Source organism: Ceratosolen solmsi, unplaced genomic scaffold, assembly GCF_000503995.2.
Source record: "Ceratosolen solmsi marchali unplaced genomic scaffold, CerSol_1.0 scaffold56, whole genome shotgun sequence".
Taxonomy (NCBI): Eukaryota; Metazoa; Arthropoda; class Insecta; order Hymenoptera; family Agaonidae; genus Ceratosolen; species Ceratosolen solmsi.
Genome location: NW_011948425.1, coordinates 5,519,144 through 5,541,633, shown reverse-complemented (window position 1 = coordinate 5,541,633; position 22,490 = coordinate 5,519,144). Strand labels below are relative to the sequence as shown.

Sequence of the window (22,490 nt, the reverse complement as noted above, 5' to 3'; positions counted from 1 at the left end):
GAGAAACAGCAACAGCAGCAGCAGCAACAGCAGCAGCAATAGCAGCAGCAATAGCAGCAGCAACAGTGTCGGTCAAGCCACACAGACTTGGAGATATAGAGTATTCGAGCGGATCGCAAACTACCTCGATAGTCGCAGCTCGCTGATAAAAACCAATGTGCCGTGTATAGAAATAGCGGGGCTGGAGGAGGGGAGGTACACGGACGACACGGAGTCGAGTTGCGTTCGTTCACACGTCACGGCTGTACGTGTAGGGCGAAGATAAAGGAAGGGTAACCGAGCGGCCAAAAAGCCCGTGGAAAGAGTCGACGAGGGGAACGGCTCGATCGCGGGACTTTCCCGTAACAAAGCGAGAGTCCGCGAGGTACGGCCGATTTATGGGCCCATCGACGCGCGTTCGAGCGGCTCGCGGGCGATGGAGAGTGGGTGGGACGAGGGTGGGTAGAGGTCCCGCGCGTCTCTCGCGAGGACCACCGGGGCACACGCGAATTTATGCTAGCGCTCGTTGGATCGTCCGGCCCCCTCATCCTCATCCTCCTCCCTCGCTTCCTCGAGCCGTGTAAAGCGGGCCACGCGAGTAACGTAATACCCGCGTTCCCCGCGTCCCTTTAAAATGGTATTTGGTGCGCGCGACATCCTCCTCGGACGACGCTCCCCCGCCCCCGCCAGCGATTTATGGGACACCGTGAGTCCGCCGCTTTTTTCGACGTCGACAAGCTGTGAGAAGCTACGCCTTAATGCGTTCGCGTGTACACACTGAGAAAGTACGTCGGCGGGATGTGAGTAATTGCTCGGCTCGTTGTCGAGCGATGTTGGGGGTTAGGAAAGAAAGACTTCGCTTTTAGAATGAGATGGACCTTTAGTGCGTAGTATTTTTTATGAATCGTATTGGAGGAGAAGGAGCGTCGAGGAGTAGTCGTCTTGTACCTCGTAATGGAGCTCTTGACCTTTTGCGCCCAGAGCCCTGAGATCGCTCATTTATGCTGAACGTCCAACGTAATCGGAGCATTCATTTCATCGTTTGCATAGAGAAAAGAAAATTTATTACACTTTACGATCGCTCGCGACTTTGTTCAATTAATTCTGAATTGTCCTCGTATTTTCACACCATCGTATTAATATGGGAGCCCTTATAAATCTCATCGTCGTAAGGCCGCATAACGAGGGGCTCATTTATCATAGACGACGTCGAGCTTTCGAAAATTCTTTGAAAGAGCCCAAGATTGAGTAATTCTCACAAGGAGTCTTTATAAGTCTCGTTAATTTATCTGTCCGATGATAAATCTCTCTGTCTCGAGGCCCGTCGATGATATAGGCAGAGCAGAGCTAACCAAGGTCGGAAGTGAAGCCCGTATTAACGCAATTGTTGTTGTAATTCTCGTTGTAATTCCATTGGAATAATATTGAATTTGCTGACTGTCGCCGAGACGGAGTTTGCAATTGGTTGGAAAGGACGTGGGGACGCGGGCGGGGGGTTAATATCCGGAAGAGGCGCTACCTGTACCCGCAGCACCTGCGGGCCCTCTCCCACGCGATAACTGGGCTTTTTCATTCGGCCCTCCTCCTCCTCCTTCTTCGCTTTGGTTGATGCTGCTGTTGAAGCGCCATGTTGACGCGGCCTCGAAGCGCAACGGAACGGTGACAAGCCGCCGCCGTCGCCGCCGCAACCACCGCCACCGCCACCGCCACCGCCACCGCCACCGCTCCAAGTGCCGAACACAATGTTTTTCGAGCGATAAAACCTTTATTACTGTTTTGATGGTATTTGTTATTTTTTCCATTCATTTTTTCCACTTATTCCTACATCGAATGGAAATTAAAGCGTCCATAAGGAAGGATTTTAATAGCTTTCGCATTACTAATACGATGCTCTTACCACATACATTAATTGTTGATGTTTTTGATGTTATGATGATGCATTTGATGATGGTCGTCTGTAAGTATGGGCATTAGTGAAAATTAATTATTTTAAAGATTAATCGTGAGCTTGTGCGAGGTTAAATTAAATATCAAAATAAATTACTGTTTAAAAATATGGTTGATTTTCTATAATTATCCATCTATTGTGAGAGAACCTTTCCAGTTGTTTCGATTACTTCAAACCTTTCCCTATAATATTCTATACAAGTAATAATATGACATCATATAATAATAAGTCAACTATAAATAATTAATAGGGCCGAAAATAATTAATGTACATATTATTTTTAAAATGGCATTATCAGGTTTATTTGTACGTACGAATCATGAAAACATATAAAAATAATGATATCTTTGGTAGACAGCAATAGCAGTAAATCTTTGTCTGTTTATGGAAATAAAGGATTAACTTTTTCAAAAATAAATAATTATATTACGTGCTCCATATAATCGTTCACTCAATTATTATGCTTTTTAAATTTGTTAGTAATATTTACACGCTTCTTTTATAATTATGTTTCTCGGAGAATTGTCGAACTGCGGGGAGACTAAAGTGCGTGAAAATCAATACAACAACGTATTCTAAGAATCCAACAGAAGAAAATAAATTAAGTAGTTGTTATCTTAATTAATATTTTAAGTTGTTTTTTTTTTCACCATTTAATACTGATTGTTGCGGTTTAATGGGACTTTAGCTAAAATATTATCTGAAACGATACCTTGTCATTGTTGGTACTTTGCAACTTTGAGCGTTTGCAGTGTAAAGTTAAGGTAGGTTTCGGAGAAAATAGGCTTTTGAATGCCGGGTATTGAAACTTGGACTTAACGACCTGTCGTTTCTAACAATATTGTAACTTACGTTTAATTATCTTGTCATATATATACTTTTCATTAACAAAGTATCAAAAAATTAATGAAAACAACAATTCGAACTTGTCTTTTTTTTTCGATCAACGAGATGATTTATTTCTTTCAGTTTTAAGTATTTTATTTTTATTTAGCATTCAATTATTTGTTTGACTTACCAAGTATCATATATCTATAATTATTGAATTTTTTATCCTTTGTGCTTATAAATTGTGGCATATATTTATTTCACTTCCGAGTAATTTTGTTTAGTTTAGTTCTTTATTATAAAATTCGACATGTTCAATATTATTTATAATAAAAATATTACATATTCATATCAACTGGGCACATCAATTTGCCATAATTATCTTAAGCTTATAATTATTAACGTACATATTCTTGTACGTATATTGTAATTGAAATTCCTTTTTATTAAAAGTAGTGTTCAGATGAGAGCCCATGTACTTGAAAACAAAATAGATTGACAGGTCATAAATTTCACCTGACATCGCCACTCGTGCAAAGTATATGTATATATATTCTTTTTTTTTTTTTTTTTAGATAAAAAGACAAACAATATGTCATTGTCAGTCGATATTTCATTCATTTGTATTTTATCGGAGGTGTTATATGGTCAGCGTAACGCTTCATACTACAGCGAATCGATCGACATTTGATATATGGAATTCGTTGTCGTTGCTTGGGAACGACAAAGTACGCGATACCAACTAATAATTCGAGCTATAATACATCATTGGTATTAGCCATGCGTAGGTGATTGACGTAATCCATCAAATTATTTAAACAATGGCGATAAGTTTACAATAAACGCGGTTCGTAATTTTCAGGCGTGTGACGATATTTACTTTACACTCTTGTGTCTGCGCAACAAACAATCTACATGGAGATTATTTGTCCATTTGAGATCTATTGGGCACACATTACGCATTCACGATCACGAGCTGCGGGACAATATTTGCAATATTTTGCTAAATGAATGTACGGAATCGAAGGAGGCCGATATCCATTGAAACGATATCGATATGACATAGGAAATGCGAGCTTTTGTCGAGAGTCCGTTAGTACACCTTTTATGCTTTGTGCAACATAAGCGAGTGAATAGCTCATGAGAATATGATATTAACGAAATGAAAATTGAATGGCTTTTTCAATCATGGCAGTCGTAAATTAAACGAGCGGTCGGTAAAAATTCATTGGCCGCATAATCTGGTCTCGTAATATCAATTTAACCAAGCTCGAACCAAATGCAATCCATCGATCCATAATAAATCAGCGTGCTCATAACCATCCGCATTTGTTCGTAATTTACAACGAAGCTTGGAGGATTCTGTTGAAAGCGCAGCAAGTAACCGAGTCAAACACGAAAGTTCGCGCTCAAACGTTCTATTCCTCCGGAGCGTCCCCTTTTTTCTCCCTCGCAGGAGGGCACACGTCTTGGGGTTCAATCTTAATAAATATCGGCAGAGCTGCACTTTCCGTGCAATATTCAATCTGTCGTTGCGTGAATAGACGGGCTGCTGGATATGATGCACGGCTTGTATATCATGCGGCGTGAGGATTTGCGGAGAGGGAGCTGCGTGAGAACAGCGTCGGAATAATATCCTCGCCTCGGGTGAGCACGTATTATTACGCCCGGGACGAAGCGTGAAAAAATGCAGTGGATTTCAACGCGATGAGGAGCTCTCGCGTGCTGATGCAAAGTAGCCTATATTGTTCTTACTTTATGGGATTAAATATTTTTTAAACGATACGCCGACTGTTGCCCCTTGCAAGCCGAACTGCAATTCAATTATTTGTAAAAACGTATTTTTTTTTTTTTTTTCTTTTTTTTTCCGATAAAGAGAGAGGGAGAGAGAGAGTATGAGAGAAGGGGGTGAGAAGGGGGAGCGAGGAGAGGAAGTCAACTGCCGATGTGGTAACGTATCTAGAGAGGAAGAGAGAGAGAGAGAGAGTGAGAGAGAGTGAGAGAGAGAGAGACAGAGAGAGAGAAAAAAAAAGTCTTTTGATGGTAGACACGAAAGAAGAAAGTGCTGTTGATAATCGGTCATTACAAGAAAAAAATCTTCCTTTAAAGCATCATCCGTGTTAATTAGATCGCTTACATCGAATATTCAAAGGCAACACGCACTTGTAAAAATCTTCCTTTCCCCTTCTCTTCCCTCCTCCTCCTTCTCCTCATTTATTTACGATACTTGTATACTTCCTCGTGCAAAAATGGAATTTCCTATACCAGATATTTATCTTTTGCGAATATTTTCTTATTCGATTATTGCTTCGAGCGCTGCGTTACACACCATGTTTTATTATACGTCAATTACGCGATTGCCGTTAGATTAGCGGCTACGATTTCCAAACGGACTAAAAGGAAAAAATATTTCAGTTGGCCAAAGGAGGGGACAAGAAAGAGGCCCCTCCTTGTAATAAGGACAAGATGATGCGGCGCTGCAATAATTGAATTATTCGTAGCGATAAAGCAGAAGCGGGGCATTATGGTCCCTCACGATGAATAAATTCTTTTCTCTTTGTTATAAAGAGTCGATAAAAATGGCCCACAAAATTCTCCGGTAAAATTCACCTAAAAATTCTTATAAGCCACAACTCGGCGACCATAAAAATAAATCAGCTTATCGGCAGACGCCTTCCTCCCCCCATTTACTCTCTCTCTCTCTCTCTCTCTCTCTCTCTCTCTCTCTCTCTCTTTCCCACCTCTTCTTGATTGCGACTCTCCTTTTCCGCCAATACTCCCTCCCTTCATTTCCATCTTCCCTCAATTCGATTGGCGAACGAGTCTGCGAGACCCAAAGATCGATGATCTCCCCGGCCGCGCGTATATACATACGTACACGCACGTAATGCCCGCTATATGGGTCCTATCGAAATCTCGACCGAGGATTTATCGTCTCCGACAGGGCCACTCACGGGAACCAAACAAATACTCTCGATTCGACCTCTCGATCCTAGCGCAGCGATCCTTGCCAAGCTGATCCATCGGTTCCTGCCTACAAATTGCCCACTCCCCTTCCCCTATCACTCGCGTTCTAAACTATGAGACTAAATTATTATTAACATTTCGTGTTGTGCCGATATAAAAACGAGGCGAAATATCGATCCGTATTAATGAAACGTTCGCTCGTCCCGCACATTGACATTCGGGCCATTACATGCGATATAAATATAGCACTTGACGCTAATGCAAAACTAATTCTTTTCTCAATTTGGATTCCTTCGGATGCCAAGGCCGAATATCGTTCTTTAAGACATCTCCATTATCTTTTTTATTCAATTTATTCGAGCCGTTTGAAGAGTGGTTCGATTATTGGCTGAAAAGCGAGCGTCACTTGATCACCTCGAGATCGCTCTCGATCATTAGAAAAGGCGATATTATTTGACGAAAGCACGTCGAGCTAGGAAAGCTCGAATTAGCAGGCGAGTGAGGCCAAGTAAGCGGCACACGAGCTAATATCGCTTTCAATGCTAATTTGTCTTTTCAAAGTTTCTCCAGTTTCTTCAATCCTTTGCACACATAACACTTCAATCCTCAATGTGGGATTTAACATTTCGAAATACAAATAAAATGGAGCTTACTCGCGCGTATATAATCCCCAGCGCTAAAGAGAAAACGATACCCTTTACTTAACTCTCGGACCACGAAGTCTCGCAGCAGTCTCAATTGGTACGAATAAAGAATGAAAATACCCGCCCGATAAGCATCAGCGATAATAGTGGCAGTTAAAGTAACGTAGGGGCCGTACAACGAATCGTTAGCCGTCATTTTCTTCGTCCCTAAGCGCAGGCGCTTATGTCGTACCCCGTACTAACACCCCACTTTCGTCCGTACTCGCGCAGCCTCCATCCACCGCCTGATAATTTTCGCCGAGACAAAGCCGCACTGTGTTTACCCATCGCGCATGCGTGCACACGCCTCCTTAACCCCGCGGTGGCGACGGCGGTGACGACGGTGACGACGGCGACGGCTTACGGGCTTACGTGCGCCCGGGATCATCCTCGAAGCTCGCGCGTGATGATTCGCATTCGTCGGGTGTCGTTCTTTACGAGCCGACGCTCCTTCATTGGCAAAATCGTGAATAGCACGTGAAACGGCTGGCGTCGATAAGACATTGACTTAACCAACTTATAATCTAGCTATTTATTAGAATAATAAATAATAATGAACGTCTCGATTATAGAATAATCCTTTTGCCGTATTTTTCCAGGGGTGGAAGGACGGCACGTCTCCTTTTTCCGTCTAAATACTTTGCTATCCATATGGGCTTATTATAATAATATATATATATATATATATATATATGTACAACTGTGAGATGTTCTCCGATTTTATTTATGATCGACACAAAATCCGACGCTTGAGGTACCGAGGACTTGCGAACTGTACCGCTTTCGCAATTAACCCTTTTATGTGCCAAAGGGCGGATGCCGAATTACACGTTACGACTTAGTTGGCAGAATTTCCCCTTTGAAAACGTCGAGCGTAAAATTAGGATAAGATATCAGTCCAGTAATTACTTATAGCTTCGAGTTTTCAAGCCTCCAATAGCAGAGGAACATCCAAATGTCGTTAATGAAGCTATGGATAATGTTGAAGCTGCGTATGGGTCCCCTGGCTATCCGGATATTTGATGGGAGAACGCCCGCGTCATTTAAAAATCGAAGAGTCGTAAACATTTATTTGAGAAATCGTTAAGCTCGATAATTTATATCGAGAAGTCGAGGAAACAACTGAATTCCCAGGAATTTCGATGTTTTTATCTCTCCTCCTCATCTTCCACCTTCTCGTTACTTTCGTTCTTACTCGCTCTCTCACTCCCTCGCCTTCTGAATTTCAAAGGCAGAAGTTAAATAAGTTCCTTATACGAGGAAGCGATATAGTTCTGAATGAGAAGATCGTATGTAAAGACAATATCCGTTAGAGAAATTGCCTATTTCTCTTCAATTTCATTAAAATAAGTTATAAATATAAAGACCCGTGCCATAAATGAGGAAACAGATAGGCTAACTTAATTTAAATTTTGGAAACGAGGTGTAATGATATTATGTAATAATGTTGTTGTATATACAATAATGTATACATAATATGAAAAAAAATCTATTCACTACCTTACATGAATAAATAAAAGATTTTTCATGTCAAGTTGAATTCACTTTATCTTAAATTCGTATAATCAAGTTTAACGCACGAGAACGATGATTACGTTAATGAAAAATGTTCCGTTTCATGGCATACTGTCTCTCGTCCTTCAATTGTTATTTATTACTAAAAAATTTTCTACACCACTTCGTCCAAATAATACAGTACATATTGCAAATTTTTTTACATGCTACATCCATTTTACTTCATAAAAGTACGAATAAACTCGATCGATTTAAATTAAAAATTGTCGTTCGTTTTATTGCCGAATGTAAAATTAATGGTTAATGGTAAATGGGGGCGGTGGGGGGGGGCGCAGTTTCATTTAAACACTCAACACATTAATAAGATGAATTATTAATGATTTTTTATATGGTTATATTTAATGGAAAAATGTGGTTGATTACTATTCTGAATTTTAAATAAGGCAATTAGAGTCAAAACGTTTCGTGAAAATGGAATTGAAGAAAGCCTTAAGCTTATAACAGCATCTCGAGCATTTATTGAACATTAATAGCGAGATATGCATTATGAAGATATACATTACGAAAGAAATCCTCCAATAATTATTGACAATATCGACAGTAAAATTTATTCGAAACATTTTATTACTCCCACACACGCCCATAACATTGTAATTTCGATATCAGGCAGCTCGCAAAGAAAATGACACTTAAATGGAAAATTAGGGTGGGCTAAAAGAGCCGGGATAAGGGTTAGAATAGGATAGAGTAGGTACGCGAATGGGAGTGGGGGAAGCAAGATGAAACGTAGGCAAATGGAAAAAAAGTGGGTATATAGGTGGAGCATCCACGTGATATCTCACTGCTGCCTCGTGTTATTATTATGGCAGATTCCACGAAGAGGCTGAAAAACCGCGAAGAGAGTATGATTAATGGCGCTTACGCGCGGCGAGGCTACCACCGAGCACGGATTAGCATAATTTCTGTGTTAACATTGCACTCGACTTGGCACTGGGATGGGAAAGGAGGCGGAGGAGGAAGCAGAGACAGAGATAGGCCCGCAATTTGGAATTACCCGCTCGCGCTCTCATTCCCTCTCTTATTCCTTATTTTTGGATGGCCCCGGGATTACGTGTAGACTTTTCGTATCCACTTGCGTGGGAATACACAGACGCGTAAGTTTTTTTTTTATGTGTAAAACATTTTACGAGGCGTAGCCTTTCTCACATTATTCGTTAAACCTTACACTTCGTCGTCCGTCCCTAAATCTATTCTACAATGACGATACAGTGAGTATAGAGTATATTTTACGTAACGTCTCTATTGATCATCAAGATTGATGGTAATTTTATCAGAAATCGTGCAGGTGAAATTCCAGGCGTGAACCCCCCCCCCTCCCCAACCCACCACCCCAATAAACGTAAATTATCATTCGAGTGCGGCAATGAAAGTGATCTCGGTCTTAGACACAATTATCGGCACTCTTATCTCGATAAGCTAATGTGGTTTATCTTCTGGACGCTAATCTCGTACTTAACGTAATATGCATTTATAAGAAATTTCTAATCAATGATTGAGTCGAAGGTGCTAATAAAAGAAAACACTCGTAGATGATGTTAATGCTAATGCACATTTCACTTTGAGATTTTATTTTCAATTTTATTTTAAACCTGATTTTATTTGATATGATTGAATGGAATTAATGGTTTCTCTACGATTTCATGTGCAATTGCCGATAATTCACTAATGAGACTTTTATTTTATTTCAATTCAATTCAGACTTCGTTAAAAATGTTAATTTAAAAATTATGCGTATCTAATGTGTGGCTAAATAATAGAAAAATTTTATGTTTCAGAAACTTTTGTTTAATTTATTTAACTCAATGAACTCTATAAGTCTACATTTGGAGCAACAAAATTTTTATCATGAAATTTTGTTTCAAATTTCCTACCTCATTCGGAGTTTCGGTATTTTATATGAAAAAAATATCTAGATAAATTAGAAAAATTAGAATTATCTCAACAACTCAAATAATTTTCAGTAATTATTCTACGTAGTTAAGTATATACGCACTCCAAAGCATTCATACTCCAAAGCGAAATAGTCAAACGGTATTAAATTATATATGTCAGGTTTGTTGGTTTTTTTCAAGGTTCTCGAGCTCTGTACTACGCAACATGTAAGGAATTTTAGCTAATTGTCTCGAATAACAGAAAATGGTATGTTAATAAGGGTAACTGAAACATGCCGCGCAAGAAAAACTATCCAATGACTATGTATTAATTCAATTGTATTCGGATAATTAGGCAAATAATTTTAATTGACTTTTTAAAAAGAGAAGTATTTTAAATTTAAACCAAAAGTGAATATTTTTTCTTATTATGTTCATTCATAAAAGGAAAAATGACTGTATAATATTTTTTTATTTTGCATTGGTATGTGATATTAATACGCTTTATAGACGAAGCAAATGTAAGACATTTTGATATAAAAGAAACTGAACAGCAGCAACACTTGTTGGCTTAATTAATTAATGATTTAATTAATGATTCATTATAATATCGACATTGTATAAGACATTCTTAATTCTTTCATGAACATTGATTATTTCGTCTTGAATTCTTCGAACTAAAGGGCTAAATGGAGAAATTGAGATGTATTAACCATACCGACAATTAAATTACGCGAACTTTCATGCATTCGAACGTTATTATGGTATTTAAATTAGCTGCCGGAATAATCATCATAGTAAGTTTTCATAATAGTCAATGATGATGTAATATTTTAACGCGCGACGAAACAAGTATGCCGTGACGTTAATAATAGAATTGAAACAATGGATTTTGAGTTTTGTGCAAGAAATTCTCAAATGTACGCCATGAACGTGTACGTGCAGCAAGCAGCAAAAATGAAATTTTGCCGCAAAAGATTTATTCGTCGCTTCTACAGAGGAAAAATAAATCCGATAAATCTTCAATATAGACTCTGGAGGCTTATTTCCTCCTTTCCTGGCACTTCAGCCTTCCTCGCTCGCTCTTACATTAGGTCGGACAATAAGCATCCCCAACCCCATTGTCCTTTATAATTGAAAATCCCGGGCCGCGCTTATTAATAACATTGAATTTGCACAAAGGATTGTTTGTCACTTTGTCACATTGTAGAAGCCGTTGACTTTTTCTCGAAATAACACCATAACGTTTCAACGCTCGCCACCACCACTACGCCGCGCGTAAATATCGCATTTAGTGCTCGGACTCTTTAGCCCGCGCGGCTTATACGCGGCGGGAGAAGATAGCGAAAGGATAATGGCGAAGGACAGGACTCGCCGGGGTGGAGGCAAGAAAATGGAGTGGGGGCTGACTGGCTGGCTGGCTGGATGGCTGGCTGGCTGGATGGCTGGCTGGCTGGCTGGATGGCTGGCTGGCTGGCTGGCTGGCTGGCTGACTGGCTCATATCTCTTTTGGTGTGCGGATAAGCGAGAGAGTAGGCACTTGACACATCGAGCTTCTCGTTTAATTCGGTGACGCATAGGCGCGACGAGGCGCGATAGCCGCGGCGCATTCCCAGGTAATTGGCTGACGATTAAAATCGACTGCAGATTCTTCATTTCTTCCGTTTTCAGCTCTGGCCCTCGCTCGTGCTCCCATCGAGGGATTCGTGTTTGCCTTCGCTTACTTCAGTACCCTGCGATGATGAGATGAGACGAAGAGCCGAAGAAGGGACAGCGCAGCGCGCTGATTATCTATGTCGATTGCGCGGCTTTTCGAACGGTATTACGTCGCTTCGTCTCGATAACGTGTATTTAATGATGCCTTTAAGAGGTACGAGGCGAGCCCTTTGCCGACGTTTGCGCGTGAAAATCGTGAGAAATGCGCGGTGAAGTTCGGCGGGCGCACTTTTGGGACGACGCCACGCTCGTGCGATAGCCCGCGCGGAAAAATAAAATAATAAAAAAAAAAAAATAATAGGTAGATGGTTCGACAATGTATTCGTGACGCAATCGCATCCGTCGGCTCGACGCGAGCGTGAACGACGTATTCGTGAGATAAAGTTAGTTGATTTAAGGTGCTTTCTCGGTAAACTACACCTTAGAAAGTTTATGTAATGACGAAATTTCTTTTCTCCGTGTATTTATAGGCGCGAGAGCGATCCGTTAGAGCGTGGATTTTAGAGTTAAACAAGTTCCCCCACGTGCTTTATTTACATTCTTTCTCCCTAATTTCATGCGTAGATTTATAAGCTCTGGACGTTGATGATGATGATGATTCTCGTAGTGATTGGCTCGCGCTAGATAACGAGGCAAGAGATCGAGCCTTTATAATCGTGATAGTTAGCAACGAGAACTGGAGCTGGATCTTTCAGGAACAAACCTAAAAGCATTTTCCGATAGAGCAGTCCATTCTTCCAAATATTTCGGCTTGTGTGGACAATGCCCGCGCAGGCCCGGCGCACGTCCAGTTCGAAGAAAGGAACAAGCACGAGCGCGGAGAAAAAAAAAACGAGAGAGAATGTAATCCGCATCCGTCGATGCAGCATCTTCCGATGCTGCAGTTGTCGGTGACACACATTAAGCAGGCGTTGCACGGCCCAATCGTAAAAACAAAGGTCTCGTGTGGGGTGGTGTGGGATTGGGTTTGGCTGGGCTGGGGCGGTGCGGGGAGGGGATGAGGAGGAGAAGAAGGGCCTTACGATAAGTCAGAGAGGGCGACGACACGAGTAGTAGCAGCGTAAAATCTCTCACCTGCGTGCCTTTCCTGCGCTGGAGGGCGATGAGGACGAGGAGGACGAACCGTTTCTCACATGGCGTCAATGCCGATCTTATCTGGACGCGAGAGCGCGCCGGACGATGAATCCTTTTAATTAGCTTCGGCCACGCCGTTATCTCCCAGTCACTTTCTAAAATCGAAAGGTATGCCCGAGGGCGTTTAACCTGCCCGTGACACCTGCTACGTGCTCTCCCACAATCGTTGGGAAATTTGTCGCTATCGATGCTCGCGATACGACGACTGACGACGGCGACAGCTTCTATTCGTTCGTCCATTTTGTCGTTTCAATTTTCACTTCAAAGCGCCGACTGCGTAAGTAAAATCGAGATACTACGGCTCGTAACGTGGAGTTGGGGTGCGGTCGCTACGAGCGGCGTATGGGGATCGGTGGATTCTCAGAATTATGAAAATAAGCCAACGAGTCACGCATCCCATGGCTTCTCGATTAGCCGGTGATTTCGATGATCCCATTCCCGATCTATATTGATTATAATCGAATGGTCATTATAAATTAAATATATTAATTGAACAAGAGCATCTTACGCATTTTCGAATGCGCCACTATATTTGCTTTAAAAGTTTGCATTAAAAGATTTATATCGAATGAATCTATGTGAATTGTTTGTAATTGGGATTAATTGAACGGCAATGAACAATCATCGAGTATTATGTAAATGCAGTGAACTGTCCATTTATGATTTCGCGATCAATATTATCAGGTATTAAAATTATTATTAATCGATGATCGAGGTTGACCTGGATCGTTGTCAATAAGGAGGTATAAAAATGATATTTTGGTTATCGCAGCAGATGAATTATTTATTGTTTTATTAAAGATTCAAACTTACATGTCTATTATATCATAGGTTATGAAGCGTAGGTTATGGATGTAATATTAATTTTATTATAGAAAATAATAAATTACAAGCCACTAACCTACAGGCACATAAGAAAAGGAATAAAGAAGAGAGTCCAAAAAGGAGGGTGGATAATGATGAGTAAAGGATAAGGGGGTGGGGGGACCTGGATGAAAATTCTCGAGCAAAGGCGAACATTGTTTTGATAGTTACACGGGCGTTTACATTCAATAGCTTCAACGACATCCCGCGGCAATTTATTGGCCGAGGCGCTTTAAATAAAGCTCCCGACAAATCCGTGCTTATGCAGCACGGGCAAGACGTGCATTAACAAGACGAGGAACGAATGGTCCGTATTAAAGAACGCATTCTAGTGACACAACGAAACGTAACGATGGAAGGGGGAATGAAAGATGGGGGATTCCACATGTGCACGTACAAGCGGGCGTTGCTGCACTTAGCCCGAGTCCCTTAATCCTTATCTTTGCGTATCGCGCATAATATGCAATGTAAAGTCAGACATGCATACTTAGAGATCATCTACTGGGGACTACCGGACTCTTTCTCTCTCTCTCTGTCTCTCTCTCTCTCTCTATCTCTCTCTGTCTATCTATCTATCTATCTATCTATCTATCTCTGTCTCTCCTTCTCTTTCTTGTTCCATTGCTTCTTCTGACCCTTTTCTCTGCCTTCTCTTATCCGCGGAGATATCGCGCTCTTACACGGATATGTTGGTACAAGCGAACCTTTTTCTGATGTTCTCGTGTACACCCGTCGCGAAATAGGGAACGAGAGTAAGAGAGCGCCAAGAGATTTATAGGCGGCTATTATTGGTGCCACAGATAGAGGAAGGTAAAGGTGGGTCGAATTAGCTATTAAAAATTTCAATATACCTTTCAATTTTATCAAATGAAAAATATGAAGCTCCAGCTGGCCTCGCTATATATCCTCCCTATTAAGGAGTACATTTGTACGAATTGAATCGTAGGGATACATAATAATTTATATATATATGTATTTTTTTTTCTCTCTTTTTAATAAAGTTACTTGACTATCGATAATATTCATATCGACTTATCCGTAAGTTACAATTGTTTTTTAATAATTATCTATTGTTTGCCCGACTAATAAACTTTTCAACTTTTTGAACAATTTTAACAGCCGCCTTTCAGTCCTAACCTGTTTAATGCTAGAGCATATACACTATGTCCACCAAGTACGGGGTACGATAGAATTGTGTGGTTGTGATGCGCACAGGGGTTGCTTCGGACGATGGCAAAGGGATGGGAATGAGAATTCAGACTGTAAGAGGATGAATTCACGATAAAAACAAAAACAAAAATAAGGCACGGAATAAAAAAACACGCAGAAAGCCTATCGATTCGAGTTCGATTCACGTCGAAGATCGTTTCTCTCTTCGAACGTCAAATGGACCCCGCCTACGTGTTACTACTCGCCATACGTTACAAGAGAGTAATTACCAAGTTAAATGAGTACACGATGGCCTTCCCTCGGTCCAAGAGGCGCAATAAAGAGACCAAGTATAATTAAACATAATAAGTATTGTCGTTATCTCAGCCGATACTTTACCAATAATCCAATAATCCGAGACACCCGATATATCGTGAATCGTTAATCGTCACGTATCACATTATATAAATATCAAATATATATTAATAATATCATACGTAACGATCTAGTCATAGAGCTTATTTAATTTTTCTCGCGTTGCTTAACAACTACATCCATTTGACTACGTGTAAGTAGAATTTTTCAAAATAACGCTACTGTAATCGTGAACCTCAACCAAGATTATAAAATAATTACGCTAATCTTTTCAACTTTTTTCACGCACTGTACACGGTTTATTTATCCGTTGTTATTGTACTTCATTACTTTCATAATAAATTAAAGTACCAAATGCATATGTAATCAAAGTATATGTAAAAAAAAAAAAAAAAAATATGCCTGGATCCGCATTTATGCGTGAAAAGAAGGAAATGACTCGAATTACAACAAAATTTTTTAATGTGCGTTTTATTTTTCAAGTTCTAAAAAAGAAAAGAATTAAAATTGATTTTTTTTCCATAGATGTTCATTGAAATATTTTTTATTAAAGTAGATCTTCGTGTTACTTAAAGAAAAAAAAAAAAAGAAGAAAAATATTAATTTTTGTTGAGAATTCCTTCGTCTCGGAAATACGATATATCTTATACAATGCGCAGTAGTCAATTGTTGGACCCTAATTTGTAAGCTTTGCCCCACGTAAACCTACATGAATTTTGATACGGGAGAGTATGCCCATATGGGCGAGTATGTAATTATATTTACGTATGGGTATACAAATAATATGATATTTGTGACGCTTTTTAATATAATACATTTTTTAATGTAAGGAAATATCTTTACCGTTGGCTTACTTATAATCTCGAGCTAAAAACATGTTTCATTTCTATAGTTACAATATCATTAGCATAATTTATGCGGAAATAACAAATAACATGGATATTTGGTGTAATTTTGTAGTTTTTCAAATCAATAATAATAGTTTGAGAAGAAAATAATAGTTATGATTATCGAATGTGCAAATAGTATTTCATATAATTTTGTCTCGTTAGCTTTTATAACCGACATACCCGAGTTATACATTATCCCAGAGTCCAAAGAATAATCCTTAAATAAAATAGCAAATATTTTTAGAATATTTTATTTTACACAAATATTATATTGCCGATAATTCACCAGTTTTAAAAATAAAATTTTACTTCTCAAAAATTAACATTGCAATTATAAAAGTAAAATTAAAGAATTCCATCCTTCTTTCTTTTTTCTTTTTGCCCAAGTTTTAAAAATAATGCAAATATATGCTATCGAGTCACGAATTTTTATAAAATGCATAAAAGAAGCTTTTAACAAAGCCTTCCCAATACACTGAGCTATAATTAACAAAGAAAGAATGTTTAAAAATTAATTTTATAAATTTTGTAAATAATAAACGACGACTCGTCTTTATAAATTAACGAAGGTAACTAAATTATTAAAATATAAATAACGTTTTTAACCGTTAATTTTATGATGATCTTATCTTTCTTATAAGACTGCTTGTAATAATTAAATACATGGGATATGTATGAAAAACAAATATAAAGGTGACAAAGAAGATACTCCGCACGCATGGTCACGCCGCGTCAACTTTATTCATTCGGGAATATGCTGGGGACGATGGCATTTGTTTATTTTCTCCATTTCTTGTGTTTATTCAAAAAGCTCGTGGATACTTCGTAATTGTTCAGCGATATAATTAACAATTTATTGGGCCTTATAAACATTAATTAATGATAATTGACATTTTCTTAATATTATATTTAATTTTTCAATGATTGTGTGCATAAAGTATAATTATAATCAACATCGCGGGACTTTCGAGTTGGAGATTTATTAGTTATGTGCTGGTTTTTGCAAATCACTATTTACTATCTACGAAATTCTCATTATATAAGGTTTCGAGGGACTTTAGATTTATTTTTCACGGTTGAAAATAGCATGAAAGTACGATGAAGCCGCTTTCCTTTATTTGTTTGTTTGTTTTTTTTTTTTTTTCACCCATATGTATCATCGAATGTAAACTTTCGAGAAAAAACTATCGGCTAAACGAACAATGACGCACATATCTAATGACAGAGTGTTATTGTGATAAAATTTTGTTTTAACACTTGTGTGCTTAATGAAATTATCATCCATGCTTTCGGAATTAAGATATTTAAATTAATTCCCTAAGAATCTATAAGTAATTTTTTTCTTATTTTGGTAAAAACGTCGCTAATGACTGGAGAATTTAACATATAAGTTGTGATTTCCGGAATTTTTGTCGTACCTTGTGAAAGAATCTTGATTCTTACGGTGAGCAACTATGATACATTTCAGTTGAAAAGTAGAAGTTTACATTAAATATATTTACATGATATTTTCCTCGATGATGATGATGATGATGATCTTTGCTCACGTTACGAACGCTAATCAGGTATTAAAATTTCACAAAGTACAGCGTTATTAAAATGTTAAAAGTTTTATGATTCCCCGGATGATTATCAAGACTTTAAAACTCCTTCTTAAAACTCGCTTTTAATATTTGAATAGCGAAATAAAGTCTCATTTTCATCGCGTCTTATTACCGAAAATCGCGAGCGCTGCGGCCATTACATCAAATTCGCGGCAATTAATTGTACATTGAAGGCCGCATTTATCCCGCGTGAAAGTAATCTCACGAATAATGTGCAGCGCGCGCTAATGCCAGACTTATTCGTCAACATCCTTAACGTTCGGTAAGTCCCCTAAGCTGCAATAAACGCTTTTACCAATGGTTAAGTGTCCGAGTGGTGAGATCGGCCCTAATACCTCCAAAATTATCCATCGATTAAATCGAGCTCAGAGAGAGAGAGAGAGAGAGAAGCGGAGAGAGAGAGAGAGAGAGAGAGAGAGAGAGAGAGAGAGAGAGAGAGAGAGAGAGAGAGATTGAACGAAAGAGCATCGGATCGGATCGTGGCAAAGCTCACCGGAGTGAGAGCGACACCGTCGCTCGGGTTCTCGGATTCCTGGCGGGCACGCATGTGCCGACTTTTTCGATTCGTCATAGGTACATCGAGGTAGATCCTTCGAACGGATAAGGATGGACCTCCCAGGCCTCGTGGGCTCGGGTCGGCATTAAACGCACCCGGACAGCTCGACACTTGTTAAAACGCGGGAGACTGCCAAGACCGGAATAAAGCCGTTCATCGCCTCATCCCTCCCTTCTTTATTCATTCTTTGGACATTGCTCGCGCTCAGCTGCTAAATACCAATCCATATTTTCTCGTTCCTCTCTCTCTCTCTCTCTCTCTCTCTCTCTCTCTCTCTCTTCATCTCTTCATCTCAGAATGGTTCGCCTAGGCCCTTGGCTTTGACCAGCGATTATGGACAAGAGTGGATACTTAGTATCGCATTGGGCGTTAAGTAGGTGGAAATTACCAGGTATTAAGTGTCGAACCATAGAAATATCTAAGTACGCGTGGATAGTTACGTCAGTATGGTGGTTAGAATACCATTTCCCAATTACATATATGTATATATTATGAGAATTAGATGAAAGATGAGCTATAACGTTATTAAAATTAATAATCTTGTAATGATCTATATCGAATAAATCTATTTGCATCTCACTTGAAATTACAATTCCAACATTCGACAATTATTGACGAATGGTATTTATCGTTAATCGGTTGTATTATTTATTTTCAAATTAACGATGATGGCAATAACGATTTACTCTGCTCTTCCTATCCAATATTTAGCCGAGCATTGTGCATTTAACGACACATTTAAAATATATAATTACAACGAAAATACAATTCGTAAAGTACTTGATACCTATGTTACTTACATCCTGTTATGCACGCTCATTTCCTTATCGACGTTATCAAAAGAAAAAAAAAAAGAAAAAAGAAAAAAAAAAAAAGAAGAAAAAAAAACCTTGGTATTTACAAATAAATACACGTAGGGAGAATAACACGTAGACTTTTCTTTATGAGGACGAGCTTCTTTTTGCCGTAATGAAGGAGAAAAGGAAAGAAGTAAAACGAAGTAAATACCGAGAAAGAGCTCCCTTGAAAAGTGGAGCGCGCTGGTGCCGAAGGAGGGAGCATCCGCAATCAGTTGGCGTGATTCTAGCTTCTTTCCGATAATGTCCGGCATTAAAAGCGAATTCCGAATAATGAGGATTGTTATGTGCTTCTATTAACTCTGAATTGCAGCGGCGCAGGCCTACACCAGGAGCTGCTCCGGGGCTCGTAAAGGGCCTACCCGCGATAAGGATCCGACAGTCGTGCACACGCACACACGTGCGCGTACGGTAATTTAAATGGGCAAATAATTCGTAGCCATTATTGCCGCGTCACTATATGTATACCTATCTTCCTTCCTTTAACAATAGCGCGTGTAGAGCTTTATGCGACGCTTTAAGTACACTCTCTAACAATAATTTCCCTCTATTAAGACCATTTTAAACGCTTGATTGTATTATAGATGGTTTTCGCCACTTGTATCGCATTTCTATCCCGAGATGTCAGAATGAAAATGATCCCTTGATAGAGCGAACGGTTTTCTTTCGCCTGTATCACGTTGTTTGCACTAGTCCGCCCGGCAGTTTTCTCGCAAATGCAATTTAATAAGTGGGGAAATCTGCTTTCGCTCCTTAATCAATTGTTCACTTATATAATTCCAAACTGGTATTTGTCACTCCATATGCCATGCTATCGCGATATCGGATTGCTCCGTAAAATTTAATAACGGATTTTCCATCGCTACCACATTTACGCACGATTATTGAATATTCAAGTATCCAACAAAGCATGCAAACTATGAATTTTTAACTTAAACTTCTTATACTATAATTAATAATAATAATTTATATGGCAAAACCGACTGGCTCCTAGAAATATATAGTAACCCGGGAGAGAACGACGATGCCAATCTGGTAATTTGTAATACCTTTCCGTAATATATGCTTACGAAGCGGGCTTTAATGGAAAAGGCAAGCAAGCTATTAGAGAAGCCATTGAGGTTTAAAAAAAAAAAATTGCACAAACATGTGATATCACACGTGGCATTTAAACTACATATTGGAAAAAAAGGGAGAGCATTGAAAAATGTCGAAGCTCGTTAATTAGACGCGGATGCGCGATAAGGCTGAATTATCTACTACGATTGATTATAATTTCAATAAGCCTGGATTATAGTAATTGATGGTGGGCAACGTATGCGACAGATTAAGGAACGATGATCGGCGAATTGGGGCGTGATATCGTCGTAGACGAGCGAATTAATGTCACCGTCGAGATGACTCGCGTAAAGCTGTCGTCGATCCTCCAGGCATACCAGTATGATACCGCGACAATTTTCCCGCTGCCCGTAGGCGCTCTTTCACTTCCGGAAAGTCAATGCTCGCTCAAGTATTTACCAGCCCATTAGTCGAGTGAACTCGAGAAAAGACGAAGAGGTAGAAGGAGAAAAGGAGCATAGGATCAAGCCACTGATCTTGGGCGCGTGTGCATTGAAAAGACTGGGAACACCGAATGATAAAATCACATGTTTATTGCGAGCTTATGATAATTAATAAAGCTCGATACGTACAACTGAATATTAGTGAAAGAGGTACTTTTTTTTTTCTTCAAAGGAAAGCTTCTATTGCTTTGCGAAAATAGGTTGAGAAGTAGATTGCGCGCAGCTACTTATGCAGGCAATAATGCCTTTGTATTATTTTTCATAGATAAGGTGCTTTATACGATTGTCGAGTATTTTCCTTCTAAAAACACAAGGCGAGAACTTTTCCAATTTTTTCTTCATTATGCTTATCATAGATTACACGTATTGCGTGTATAACAGGTTTACGCACTTAATACGTTAATTTATTAAATCAATATCCTTCTGTATGTATGATTTTTGGCTAGAGGTTTGCGATGTACATGTACATGCGCATATATATGGACTAAGCGAATTAATTGCATAATTGGCAAACTTATAGGTATGAGTAGACTTTAGCTTCCTTCATCATTTCATTGCAACTACAGTACTATTAGCGTGCATAATAATACCTTCCGGCAATATGTATTAAAATGAGTTTTGTTATTGATATTATAATTGTATTTAACATATTTGTGTCCTAAAGTAAAGTAGAAAATGTTGTTTAACCAATGGCTAATAAATAAATCCATCGTAATCCCATTGTCTATTAATAAGTTGGAAAAGTGGTCTTTCTAAGTGACGTACAGTAATTCAAAGACAATTAATCGTTATTTTTATTTATTTGCATATAACAAAACAAATGCTTCCTAAATGTCAACTCAGTAAGATTAATGAACGAAATTAGATATAAATTTGATCCAATTATTTTGATAAATCCAAAATTTTTCTACTCATTAACTTACAATTAATCGACAAATTAATGTCCTATTTTTCCACATAAATAAACTTTTGTCATAATTATATGCGAAACTTAATTTAATATTAAAAAGTAACTACAAAATAAACTTTTCAAGATAGATATCAATCTGTAGGATTTTTAATTTATATCGGATTTTAATGGGACTCGTTTGAAATCGTAAAACGAAACGACCAATTACCGAATTTTCGAAAATGGTGTTTGATCGTACGTACATGCATTTCAACGCCTCGTACCGACGATTAAATCCGGCCACTAAATATCTAATAAAATCGTAATTAATAAGAATTAGGAGTGATATTAGGAACAATGGCTGTAGATTAATTGTGAGTATAAAAATAGAGAATCCAGCGTAGTCGCGTGCAAATTAATGGCCGACATTTTGAAAATAAAGGTCCTCCTTGCGCGTAATATCAATTGCGCGAAACGAAACGAGCAGCAAATGAGCAAACCAATGTGCTTACGACACAAGGCCCTTAGCAAAAATCTCGGATTTGCTGTCCCTCCTTCTCTAGAAAAATCGATGATCGCTCTATCAATCAAAGGCACCTTTATGTTTACACAGATTTCCCGTAATTATACAGGGCCGCGTGGCCCTCGAGTATAACCCTAAATCAAATATGTCTTTATCTCGCTTTACTCGTGGCTCGAGTCATTAGAAGCACGAAGCCATTCCTCTCGTAAAATAAATCAATTACCAGGGCCTCATCAATGCTCGTAAAATGTGCTTATAATAGCGGTGTCGGGGCCCCGTGAGGAACCCCAAATCAGAAATTAAAAAGCCAGAGCGATCCTTTCTTGCATCGCGAGATTTATACGTTTATAACTGATGTATTCCGAGGTCTGGTGATCGCCTCCTAGACCCCGGCATCAGACTAACGCGATTTATGTCCCTCATCGGCGCGACGGCCTGCCTTCCGGGCACCTTCTAAAGGTTCCCACGTGTCCTCGCTGCGCGTATCCTCCCGCGCTACATTCCGATGCAAATACCAGGG

General features: G+C 39.1%; 1 protein-coding gene across 2 annotated transcripts in view; it reads left to right on the top strand.

Moving 5' to 3' along the window:
* LOC105362923 (Wnt oncogene analog 2) overlaps window positions 1–22,490 on the top strand; it is a 92,715-nt gene that overhangs the window by 19,074 nt on the left and 51,151 nt on the right. The window lies entirely within an intron of this gene.